We start from the raw sequence: 12410 nt of genomic DNA on the forward strand, positions 1-12410 counted from the left end.
TTTTTAAGGAACCTGGGATTGGTAACCCTAGGTCTCCTGGGGGCAACCAGACGTGGTCTCCCTCTCACTGTGCTTAGAGAGGCATCAGCTTCACCTCACTGATGATCCCCAACAAGGGTGAAACACGTGTATGGGGTTGCTGGTGGTACTCTCGTTCAGATTGGAATTGCCATTGTATTTCGGTGCTGGACTGCCCCTGGGCAGGACAAAGACTGATATGCAAATGGATATTTCCCATCTGTGAAAGGCACAGTGAGTAAAAGCAGTGGCTGCGGACTCTCAAGTGGTTAATAACCACTGAACAGGTTATCATGTCTGTTCTTGCGAGAGAGGGGCGCCCGCTACCTTTGTAAAACTATTTTTAAGGAACCTGGGATTGGTAACCCTAGGTCTCCTGGGGGCAACCAGACGTGGTCTCCCTCTCACTGTGCTTAGAGAGGCATCAGCTTCACCTCACTGATGATCCCCAACAAGGGTGAAACACGTGTATGGGGTTGCTGGTGGTACTCTCATTCAGATTGGAATTGCCATTGTATTTCGGTGCTGGACTGCCCCTGGGCAGGACAAAGACTGATATGCAAATGGATATTTCCCATCTGTGAAAGGCACAGTGAGTAAAAGCAGTGGCTGCGGACTCTCAAGTGGTTAATAACCACTGAACAGGTTATCATGTCTGTTCTTGCGAGAGAGGGGCGCCCGCTACCTTTGTAAAACTATCTACACATTTAATTCACACTGACCATGCATTTACCATGAATTGAATGTATGAGAGTCCGGGCGGAATCTTTCACTTGTGAAAAACAACAAATTAGATTAAAGTATCCCTGCCTATCCAATTATCTCTACTTCCACTTTATTCAAAATACCTCCCACTTTACTCAATGGACATGTCAGAATTTCAGCGGCATTTTACAAATTTGGTTGTAACTATTGGACCTTCCTGTATGAAATGGCTTGTAGAAAAGACAATGGGCCTCATTATAAGTGTGCCAGTCTGGAAACAATGTTCTCAGTTCTTCCGTGGCCCCCATTCCCATAGAGTCCAGTAGGACTCTATGGTAATGGAGACTTACAATTTGCTGGCGCCTGACTTCCTTCCCGGACCGGCAGGGTTGTAATCCCCCGGTGTTACCAGGAAGTCAGGTGCCGGTAAAACATCACGGGTCCTGGGGCAACTGCCGGCAGCACCGGCACAGTTACTCCCAGACCCATAATGAGGCTCAATGTATGTTATACATGCAAGCTGGATTCCCTTCGGTGATGTTTCTTTTTAATTATTGTGTAAAAGCGAACCTCTTTCACTTTTAATGTCGCACTCTGAAACACTTGTGTACGAGCGCAATACAAATAAAATATCATATCATATCAATGCACACCTTAGCCAGTGAGAGAATGAGAAACGAATAATCAGCCTATCCCTTGTGTCTGAAACAACTTAGCTTTTACAACAATGGGCCTCATTATGACCCTGGTGGTAGGGGTTTAATGGGGCCGGTAGAGCTGCCGGCCCCGTTAAACCCCTACCGCCTCATTACGAGGTCCTCTCGTGGGACAGGCATCCTTAACGGGTCCCGCGAGCGGCCCAGCTTGCTAACAACGGACCTGTCATTAACGAACCCATTGTTAGCATGCTCCCCATTCCCATTGAGCTTTATGGGGGCTCGAATGGGGATGTACTGGGGTCGGCTTCCCTGAATGGGGAAATACCAGGCCCACCAAGGTCAGAATGGCCCGGTATTTCCCCATTCAGGGAACCCGGACCCGGTACCTGGAATGAGGCTAGCCATGCCGCAAATAGCGGCATGGCTACCTCCATTCTTGTGATGAGGCCCAATATTTTGCTGGATGGTAAACCCAGGAATTACTTCAATTATATTTCTTTTCTAGATATGCACACAGTGAGATGTCCATTTAACTCCCCATGAATTATTCAGTGCTAGACATCATTCCACAGAAGGGCAGGGGATCTCACTGTAAACACGCCATTGACCTAGGTTATTATATATATATATATATATATATTTCCAGAAGAACATACACTTCTAAAATGTGCCCAAACCTCTCAGAATGTATGTATTCCCATATCCTCTGTACTGTTATGTTATGTTATTTTGCACTTATATAACGCCTTATATACCATTGGTATCGTCTGACGGCGCTGGTAGGTTGAACACCCTTGGGAACCGAAGTTCAGGTCAGTAGAGAGAGTAGAGAGAGTCAAAGGTGTATGTGAGCACCGGGTATGTGTGCAGCTCATGCGGTATTCGTGCAATAGCTGCTTCTTAGCGGTAGGTGTGGTGGTTGAGGGATCAGGAGAATGTGTTTGTTCTGGCAGGTTTTATCCAGATCAGTTGTGGCTGCGTTAGGCCTGAGGAGAACACCTGGCTGGGGGTGTGAAACTAGCAGTGTTTATTTCAGAGTGATGTGGAGTAAGCGGTGGATGTTGGCATGAGAACAATTGTACCGAATGGTGTCATAGTATCTCTGTGTTCTAGTTGAGTGGTGATGTAAAGGAGAGAGTAAGCGTGGTGGTGTGATATGATGGGTTATATGCTCTTTCAACGTTCTCTGCATTCCGAACCATACTATGTACGTCCCATTCTATGCGCTCCAGTCCGTAGCGTGCACACATATCCACTCCGTGCACCCCAGTCTGGTATAATACACTCCGGTCCACCCTGCGTGCACTAGTCTGCTCCGCTCTATCCACCTATCTGCACCATACACTCATCCGCTCCATACACTCATCCGTTCTATACACTCATCCGCTCCATACACTCATCCCGCTCCATACACTCATCTGCTCTATATATTCATCCATTCCATTCCATTCCATACTCATCCGCTCCATACACTCATCCGCTCCATACACACATCCGCAGCGTCCACTTATCCGTTCCATACACTCATCCGCTCCATACACTCATCCCGCACCATGTACTCATCTCACACCATACTCTCATCTCGCAACATACTCTCATCCCGCTCCATACACTCATCCGCTACATACGCCCATCCGCTCCGTACACTCGTCCGCTTCGTACACTCGTCTGCTCTGTACACTCGTCCGCTCTGTAAACTCGTCCGCTCTTCCGCTCCGTACACTCGTCCGCTCCGTACACTCACCCGCTCCATAAACTCACCCGCTCCATACACTCATCTACTCCATACATTCATCCACTCCATATATTCATCCACTCCATACATTTAAGTGCTCTATACACTTATGTGCTCTATACATTCATTCATTCTATAGTTTCGCCAGGTCTGTATATTCATCTGCTCTGACGATCTACACACTCTCTGCACTTCCTTATTCATCTGCTATCCATACTTGTGGGCTCTACATACTCATCCGGTTTACGCTTATCCGTTCTGCACATTCGTCTGGTTTGCGCATTCCTGCATTCTACTCACTGCTCTGAAATTTACGCACTCATCCGCGCTACTCACTTACCCTCTCTACACACTCACCCCCTCTACGCACTCACCCTCTCTACGCACACGTCCCCTCTACGCACTCGTCCCCTCTACGCACTTGTCCACTCTATGCACTCATCCCCTCTACGCACTCATCCGCTCCACGCACTCTTCCCCTTTCCGCACTCATCCGCTTTAGGCACTCGTGCTTTTCATGCATCCAACAGTAATATCCTGTTCTATAACTTCAACTCATACACTCATCTGTTCTATAACCTCGTCTGCCATGCACACTCATCCTCTCCATATATTTATTTGCTTCATACACCTACCCTCTCCATACACCCATCCGCTCCGTACATCCATCTGCTCCATACACCCAAGTGCTCCATCCACCCATCCGCTCCATGCACCTATCCGCTCCATGCACCTATCCGCTCCATACACCCATCCGCTCCATACACCCATCTGCTCCATACACCCATCTTCTCCATACACCCCTCTGCTCCGTACACCCCTCCACTTCATACACCCCTCCGCTCCATACACCCCTCCGCTCCGTCCATCCATCCGCTCCGTCCATCCATCCGCTCCTTCCATCTATCCGCTCCATACACCAATCCGCTTTCTACACTCATCCGTTCTGTACACTCGTCCGCTCCATGCACTCGTCCGCTCCATATACACGTCCGCTCCATATACACATCCGCTCCATACACACATTCGCCCCATACACACATCCGCTCTATACACTCGTCCGCCCTATACACTCATCCGCCCTATACACTCATCTGGCCTATTCACTCATCCGGCCTATTCATTCATCCGCCCTATACACTCATCTGCCCTATACACTCGTCCGCCCTATACCCTCATCCGCCCTTTACCCTCGTCCGCCCTATACACTCGTCCGCCCTATACACTCATGTGCTCTATACACCCATATGTTCTATACATTCGCCAGGTTTGCACATTCATCTGCTCCGGTTATCTACACACTCACAGCACTTCCGTATTCATCCGCTATCCACATTCGTGCACTCTACATACTCATCCGCGCCACAATACTCATCTGTTCTACACACTCGTTTGGTTTACGCATTCCTGCATTCTACTTGCTTCTCTGTATTTGCGCACTCATCTGCGATACATGCTCGTCCGCTCTACATACTCATCCATTAAACATGTTTATCAGTTCTATACACTCATCCGATCTACATATTCATTCGTATTCCACACTTATTCAAACTATATAGTTATTTGTTCTTCCATTCATGCATTCTTCCACTCAGTGCATTCATCTGTTCCGCCTGCTTCATCCATTCTAACTGTTTCATCCACGTCATTCACTTCTTTCACTCCACCTGCATTCTCTCAATTTTAGTAGTTTAATTCTCGTTATTGATTCCATATGATTTACTCTTATTAACCATTTAGTTGCTTTGATCTACTTTATTTGTTTAATTCTGTTTGTCCTTCTAGTTTATATTAGGGGTTAATTAGCTGTCAATTTCTTGCATCAAGTAGTTTGTTGGATTGGTGTCATTGAGATGCTGTTTGGGCTAGTTTAGTACCGGTTTGTTTTAGGGGAAGAGCCAGGTTTTCAGCAGTTTGCGGAACGACGCTAAATCCTCAGGCGGATGTGGGGTGGGAGTGAGTTCCACAGCGTGGGGGCCAAGGTTGAGAATGATGACCCGCCTAACCTGACTGAGTTTGTCTTAAGTATGACTAGGAGGCCGGCTGAGCTTGATCTCAGGGTGCGAGGGGGGTGGTAGGGTTTTAGCTTGTCTTGGAGATATTGAGGTCCGGTTTTATGCAATGCTCGATGGGAGATGCATAAGGTTTTGAAGGTCACCCTTCGGGCTACTGGAAGCCAGTGCAACGTCTTAAGGGCTGGGGAGATGTGGTCTCTCGGGCCGAGCGCAAGTAGTAGTTTGGCAGCCGCATTTTGTGCCCTTTGGAGTTTATTCAGTTAGTACGCATGGACTCCGAGGTATAGGGGGTTTGCGTAGTCCAGTCTTGATATAACGATTGATTGGACTGCGAAGAGTCTGTTGGGAAAGGAGAGATATGGAAAGATGCGCCTAAGGGTTTTAAGGTTGTAGTGGCAGGACTTTGAGACGTTGTTGACTTGGCGCGAGAGTGTTAGGTCAGAGTCAAGGGTGCATCCAAGATTTTTCACTGAGTTGGAGGGGGTTGGTGAGTTTCCCATGGCGGATGGCCAGGGAAGCGGGTGCAGAAGAAGTTCTGCATTGGCACATATCATGATTTCCGTTTTGGAGGGGTTTAACAAGAGGTGGCTTTGGAACATCCAGAGTTCTATGTCAAAGAGGCAGAAGGCCAGGTCAGGTCGGGAGTTGGGTGGTGAGTTCAGGAGTTTTAGAATTAGTTGAGTGTCGTCGGCGTAGTTGTAGCATAGGATGTTCTGTGAACGAATTATCAGTGGGAGGGTGATTAAGTAGAGATTGAATAGGAGGGTGGATAGGCATGCTCCTTGTGGGACTCCTGTGTCGACTGGTCTGGCTTGGGAGGTATAGGTGGAGAGTGTTTTTATTTGGTACCTATCTTTGAGAAATGAAGCTATCCATTTAAGAGCGGTTCCACGGATTCCTAGGGAGTGGAGGCAGTCTAGGAGGATTGAGTGATTGATTGTGTCAAAGGCAGCGGATAGGTCAAGAAGGATTAGTGCGGCGCATACCGTGGAGTCTGCTGTCATTTTAAGGTCATCCCAGATTGAGGTTAGGGTGGTTTCTGTTCTGTGACGGGCTCTGAAACCTGATTGTGCGGGATCAAGGAGGTTGTTGGTTTCGACAAAGGCATTTAGTTGGGAGCAGGCGGTTCGGTCAATGAGTTTGGGAAGGAACCTGGTGTTTGAGATGGGGCGGTAGTTTTTGGGCTCAAGGGGGTCGAGCAAAGGTTTTTTAATTAGAGGTTTGACATGAACCGTTTTGAATGCGTCGGGAAAGATACCAGAGGATAAGGAGGCATTTATAATGGATCTTGCGTGTTCTCCTGCGCAGGTGGAAGCGAACATTTCTTTGAGGGTTGTGGCTGGGCAAGGGTCCAGCGGAGATCCAGATGGTTTGCGGGCAGAAAGAAGTTTGAGAAATTGCTCTGCTGATATTTGACTAAAGGATTCAAACGTTGGTTGCGTAGTGGTCGCGGCTGGTGGGCTGGCCGGTATGGGGAGAGAATTAGCAGCTGGATGTAAGCGAGCCAGTTTGGTGGCTACAGTATTTGTTCTTTCGAGAGCCGTGGTGTAAAAGTGGAGGGAGAGTGAGTCACACAGAGATTGTGAGGGGGTCGGGACAGTCGTGGTGCAAGCCGGTTTGGTGAATTCGGAGATGATTTTGTGGAGTTCTTTGCTTGGGTTTTTGCAGTTTAGGATTCGGGAGTTGTAGTGGGCTTTTTTTGCTTTCCAGATTTCGGCCTTGTACTGGTAAAGGTGTCAGGCCAAGATTGCCTTGCTCTCCGGGGTTTTGTCTTTCTGCCATTTGCGTTTTAGGTATTTATACAATTGTTTAGTGGTCTTCAACTCGGGGGTGAACCATCTGGGGAAGAGGCCACGGCAGGTTGATGGTTTGCAAGGGGGTGTGAGCCGTATCAGAGATGCGTTGAGCCATGAGTCAAAGGCGTCAGGGGTTAGTTGTTTATTGAGTTGGCAGGTAGGTGGTGTAGACTGGAGGAGTGCATCAGCTAGGTCCGGGACGGTTATTAGTTTTTTCCAGCATTTGCATAGATTCAGAGGTTCAGATTCGAGTACGGGAAGGGGGTCGGGTGAGTGAATGGCGAACGAGAGAATGAAGTGAACCGACCAGATGATATGGGTGGGGGGGGTTTAAATGAATCCGGGTGTTGGAGCTAAAGATGGCATCGAGAGTGTGTCCTTTATAGTGAGTCTGGCCATTTATGTGGGGTTGGAGGTTAATTGCATCTAAACCGTCAACCAGAGAGTGTGTCATAGGGTTGGGGGGGATGTCGAGCCATATGTTGAAGTCTCCAAGAAGGGTGATGTTGGGATGGTTTAGTTGAAGGGGGCAATAGAGTCGCAGAGGTTGTTTGCGAATTGTCTATCGTAGCCAGGGGGCCTGTAGATTATTAGGAAGCTGTGTGAGAGCGACGGGGAGAGGGATAGTTTAACGAGGAGAGATTTGCAGAAAGGAATGGAAGGTTGGTTGTCGATGATTGAGGTATGGAAGAGAGATATGAAGACGAATGCTACTCCCCCTCCTCTGGAGGGACGGTTCAGCGGGATGAGGGAGTAGTCAGGGGGGAAGGCTTCATTAGTGATTGGGGCAAAGTCGTCAGAGAACCAAGTTTTGGTGATGAAAACCAGGTCTGGTTTGTCAGAGGCCAGGAGGCTAAAGATGCAGTGTTTGTTTTTTGCAACGGATCGGGAATTAAATAGGATGCAGTTCACATCGGTAGGCGAGGTTGGTCTCGGGGCTTGAGCGGAAGGGGGTGGTGGCGGAGAGAGTGGAAGCTGGAGAGAGAGAGGGGTAGGGTGGGTGATGGTCGATGGGAATAGTGGGCGAGCAGAAAAATTGGTGGCCTTGGGGCTGGATTGGGTGGCTGCGTGTGTTAGGATGATCGGGTTTGGTTCGGGGGATTTGAAGGTGGGGTGTGGGCGGCTAGGAGTTTCAGTTGCACTTGATGAGAAATCGAGGGAGAGGGGTTTCAGGAAGGGTGAAGCCACGGGGGAAGGAAGTGATTGGGGGAATGAGGTGGTGGTTTGAGACAGGGGAGGCAAAGAGTGCTGAGAGATTGAGGGGGACCAGGTGCATTTCCTCTTTAGTTTCTTTGTTGTGATTGGAGTCTGAGAGAGGGTAGGAGGGTCAGAGGGGGAGAGGGATGCGACTTCGGTTCTTGCTAGGGCTAGGCGTGCAGTTTTTAGGGAGGGGGAAGGGTACGGTCGGTGGGGGAAGGAGGCAGCGGTTTGTGGGCAAGGCAGGTGGTGGATGATTGCAGGGCAGGGTGTGCCTGGTATGATAGTGAGGGGAGCGGGCATGGTTAACGTTGGCTGGACGGTGGTGGGGTTCAGGGGAGGAGTGGTGATAGGGTGGTTGGCTCGCCATCGTGCCCCTCTGGCTTGGTGTTTGGAGACGGGAATGGTGGAGAATTTGACGGATAGTGGGATGATTTGGGAAGGTGGGGACCGGAGGGAAGGCAGATCGGGGAGTGGGGGAGGTCCGCGGTGGTCGTTTCCGACAGTCTCTGATGTAGTGGGTGTACTCATGCTTGGTACAAGCTTTTAGGTGGAATTTAGGAGGGCTTTCTAATTGTAGTTCTAAATTGAGAGTGGGCACGCTTTAGGCACACTTTTTGCACAGAGATGCTATTAGACTATTAGGTGCACTTCTAGATTCGACTGTACACAGAGATGATATTAGGCTATTAGGTACTATTAGGTACACTTCTAGATTCGACTGTACACAGAGATGATATTAGGCTATTATGTACTTATTAGGTACACTTCTAAATTCAACTGCACACAGAGCTGGTATTAGGTCTGTATAGAGGGGATATTAGACTATTAGGCACAGTACTGATAAATAGTAAGGCCAGGCTTTAATCTTTTTTTTGTATTTGTATTTTTATTGTATTTTATATAGCGCCTTAATCCAAAGTGCTGAAAAGAATTCAAAAACAACGATACAAAATAATGAACACTGGTACATGTCAAACATCAATTCTGGTAGCGAGCAACCAGGGGCAATGGAGGAGATGTGTTTTCAGAGAGACACGAAAGAGAGAGTAGGCAGTGATAGATCGAAGTGAAAAAGGGAGAGCATTCCAATGAAGAGGGGCAAGAAGATGAAAAGATTGGAATCGGGACTGGGCACAAGGGGGTGGGGAACGTTCAACCTAAAAAGAGATGAAGAGTGAAGAGGACGAGAGGGAGTATAGAAAGACAAGAGTACAGCAGGATAGTCACGAGCAAGCCCGTACAGAAATTAAAAAACTAGGCAAAGAAAATGAAGTTTAAGTTGGGTGTGAAAAGGTAGTCAGTCAAGCGAGACAAATGATGGCGAAATAGGGTCATGATAGGACAGAAGACAAAGTAGATGAACAGAGGAGTGTTAAATTGATTTTAGAGGAGCAAGGCGAGAGCAAGAGAGGCCAAAAAGCATAACAGACCAGTGGAAAAGTCGAGAAAAGATTAGAGAAGAAATAAGAAGTTTTGTAGCATGAAAGGTAAGAGAGGAACGAACCTCATGAATATTATGAAAGCGACAGGAACGAGATGTGAGAGAAATGTGGTGAGCAAAAGAGAGATTGGAGTCAAAGTAAAGACCAAGATTGCGTGCAGTAGGAGAAATAGAGAGAGAAGAGGGAGGAAAAGAAATAGACAGCATAGGAGGATGGGGAGGGAGAGTGTTAGCAGTGAAGAATAAAACCTCTGTCTTCCGGGGATTTAAAGTGAGGACATGAGAAGCCATCCAGGATTTAATGGCAGAAAGAGAAGTCGTAAGAGTGTGGTGTATCTTGGATTGAAAGACGTGAAGGATAGAAAAAGTTGTGTGTCATCAGCGTAAAAGTGATGTGAAAGACCAAGGGAGGAGATTATTTGAGCTAGTAGTGAAGTGTATAGTGAAAATAGAAAAGGACCCACAACTGACCTTTGAGGGACTCCATGTTCGAGGCGGAAAGGTGAGGAGGTCTTACCACCCCAGGAGACAGAGAAAGTTCTATTAGACAGATAAGAAGAGAACCAGGAGAGAACAGAACCGTGAAGACCAAAGGAAGAAAGAGATTTCAAGAGCAAAGAATGATCCACAGTGTTGAAAGCTGCAGATAGATCAAGAAGAATAAGAAAAAGGGAGTGTTTAGCATCACGAGCAGAAAGAAGAGAGTTAAGCACACATATCAAAACGGTCTCAGTGGAATGACAGGACGAAAACCAGACAGGAAGGGAGGGACAAGAGATACATCAGTGACAAAGGATGAGATCTGAGAGCATACAAGGTGCTCCAGAATCTTGGATAGATATGGTAGAAGAGAGACGGGATGGAAATTGTAGACGATAAGAGGACTGGCTGTGTTTTTTTTAGAATAGAAATAATGGTTGCATGTTTGAAAGCTGGGGGAAAAATAGAAGTGGAAAGGCAAATGTTAAAGAATGAAACAAGAAATGGTACAAGAAGAGGATATACTGGGAATAAAGGAACCATAGAATTACTACGTATACTGCACCGGCCAAAAAAGTAGACTTTTATTTTACCCCCATTTCTCAGAATATATATGTGGGGGATGGGGTAAAGTAAATAATTAATGTTGGGGGGAGTATGGGGCTTTGCGGGGGTATGTCCCTGCATATATAGTCTGTGAAAAGGGGGTAAAAAAAAGAAGAAAAGTCGGCATTTTCGACCGGCACAGTAAACTGGGTTGCAGTAATCACATAGATCCGGGAATAAGTGTAGATGGAATTGGGTTCATAGGAGCTGCTGTAGGATGAGCTTTGGCCAACAAGAGTAGCACATCGGAATCTGAGGCAGGAACAAAGTTAGAGATGAGAGTAGAGGGAGAAGGAAGGGAGGGTGCAGTGTTAGGAAAGGACGAGTTTACAATGTCCTGATGTAAAAAATGAACTTTAGAAGAGAAAAAGAGAGCAAAATTAGATGCAGAAAGAGTAGAGTTAATAGAAGGATCAGAAGAAGGAGGGGAGTGGAGCCATGTTAAAGTATGAAAGAGACACCTAGGGTGAGCAGATTGCGTGTGGAGAAGGTCATAGAAGTAAGTGCATTTGGCTGAGTTTAGACAAGTGTCATAAAGAGTGTGAAAGGAGAAATAAGCAGAATGATTAGATGAGGATCAACTTTTAAGAAAGCACCTTTCCAAGTAACGGAGAAGACGCCACATAGAATAGAGATGAGAAGAGAGCCAGGGTTGGGCAGGTTTACGAGTAGGCTGGACAGCAGAAAGAGGATAGAGTTGATCGAGGCCTGAAGAAATCTAATTTCCTTTATAGTATCATTCCCCTCAGGATTATTTCCCCTTTACATTATACTCACATATGAATTGCTTTTGGCTGTCTCACAAAGAGTTGGGAACCCTCTTATGGACTGATTCAATTCCACAGGTGGGCATCAGTCAGCAAGATGGGATCAGCTCTCCTCCACAGCCTGTCTGCTATCTCCCGCTCTAATAAAAGTGTGGGACTTCAACTCCAACTAGGCCTCACTTAAAGGGCTATAGCAATCATTCAAAATGGGTCCAAAAGGAGAGTAATCTATTCATCTTGTTGTTCTTATGAATTCTTCCTTTTCTTCTCCATCAGTCATTGAGCGACCGAGTGATTCTGTCTGTGTGTCCCCTAGTGAGTGTTGAATCTTTTATATGCCCAAAAACCCCAACTTGGTGTGTATCATTTCCCCAATCTAATTGCTCCAAAATTGACATCACAATAGAGATACCCCGCTATGGTCATTGGGCATATCACTGAAGGGGGCAGTCTGATGGGAGTAACCTTTACACCCAGTCCACCTCCCATTTGATATGATGTCATCTCAGCGATGTTTTGCATTAAATATTGTAACATTCTGAGATAGCAAACACCCATACATATGACCGCTTTACTTATCGACTCACCAGATTTCTCTCTCTGACACAAATCAAACAACACAATTTTCATCACTATTTCACAAATGGTTACTGAGTTACAGGTTTTTCCATTTAACTCACTCCTATATGTATATCCAAATTATTTTCCCATTTCATAGTAATGGGCTTGTAATTGTGAACACTAGGTCATATGACCCACTGGCATACGTCATTTAAGTGCAACAAATTGCAAATTTGCCTAATTTGCATAATGAAAATATAATTACACACATTTTGATTTAATACCACTAAATAGGGCATCTCAACTTGGACATTGTAAGAGAACAATTCACTTTCTATGACATTCCCTGTGAGAAATATGAGCAAAATAGTACATCCCAATGTACCATTTAAAAGACTCCATTTTGTTCTCACGTTATACATATTAC

The sequence above is a fragment of the Ambystoma mexicanum genome, chromosome 7q, assembly GCF_040938575.1.
Source record: "Ambystoma mexicanum isolate Mex_15411 chromosome 7q, UKY_AmexF1_1, whole genome shotgun sequence".
Lineage (NCBI taxonomy): Eukaryota > Metazoa > Chordata > Amphibia > Caudata > Ambystomatidae > Ambystoma > Ambystoma mexicanum.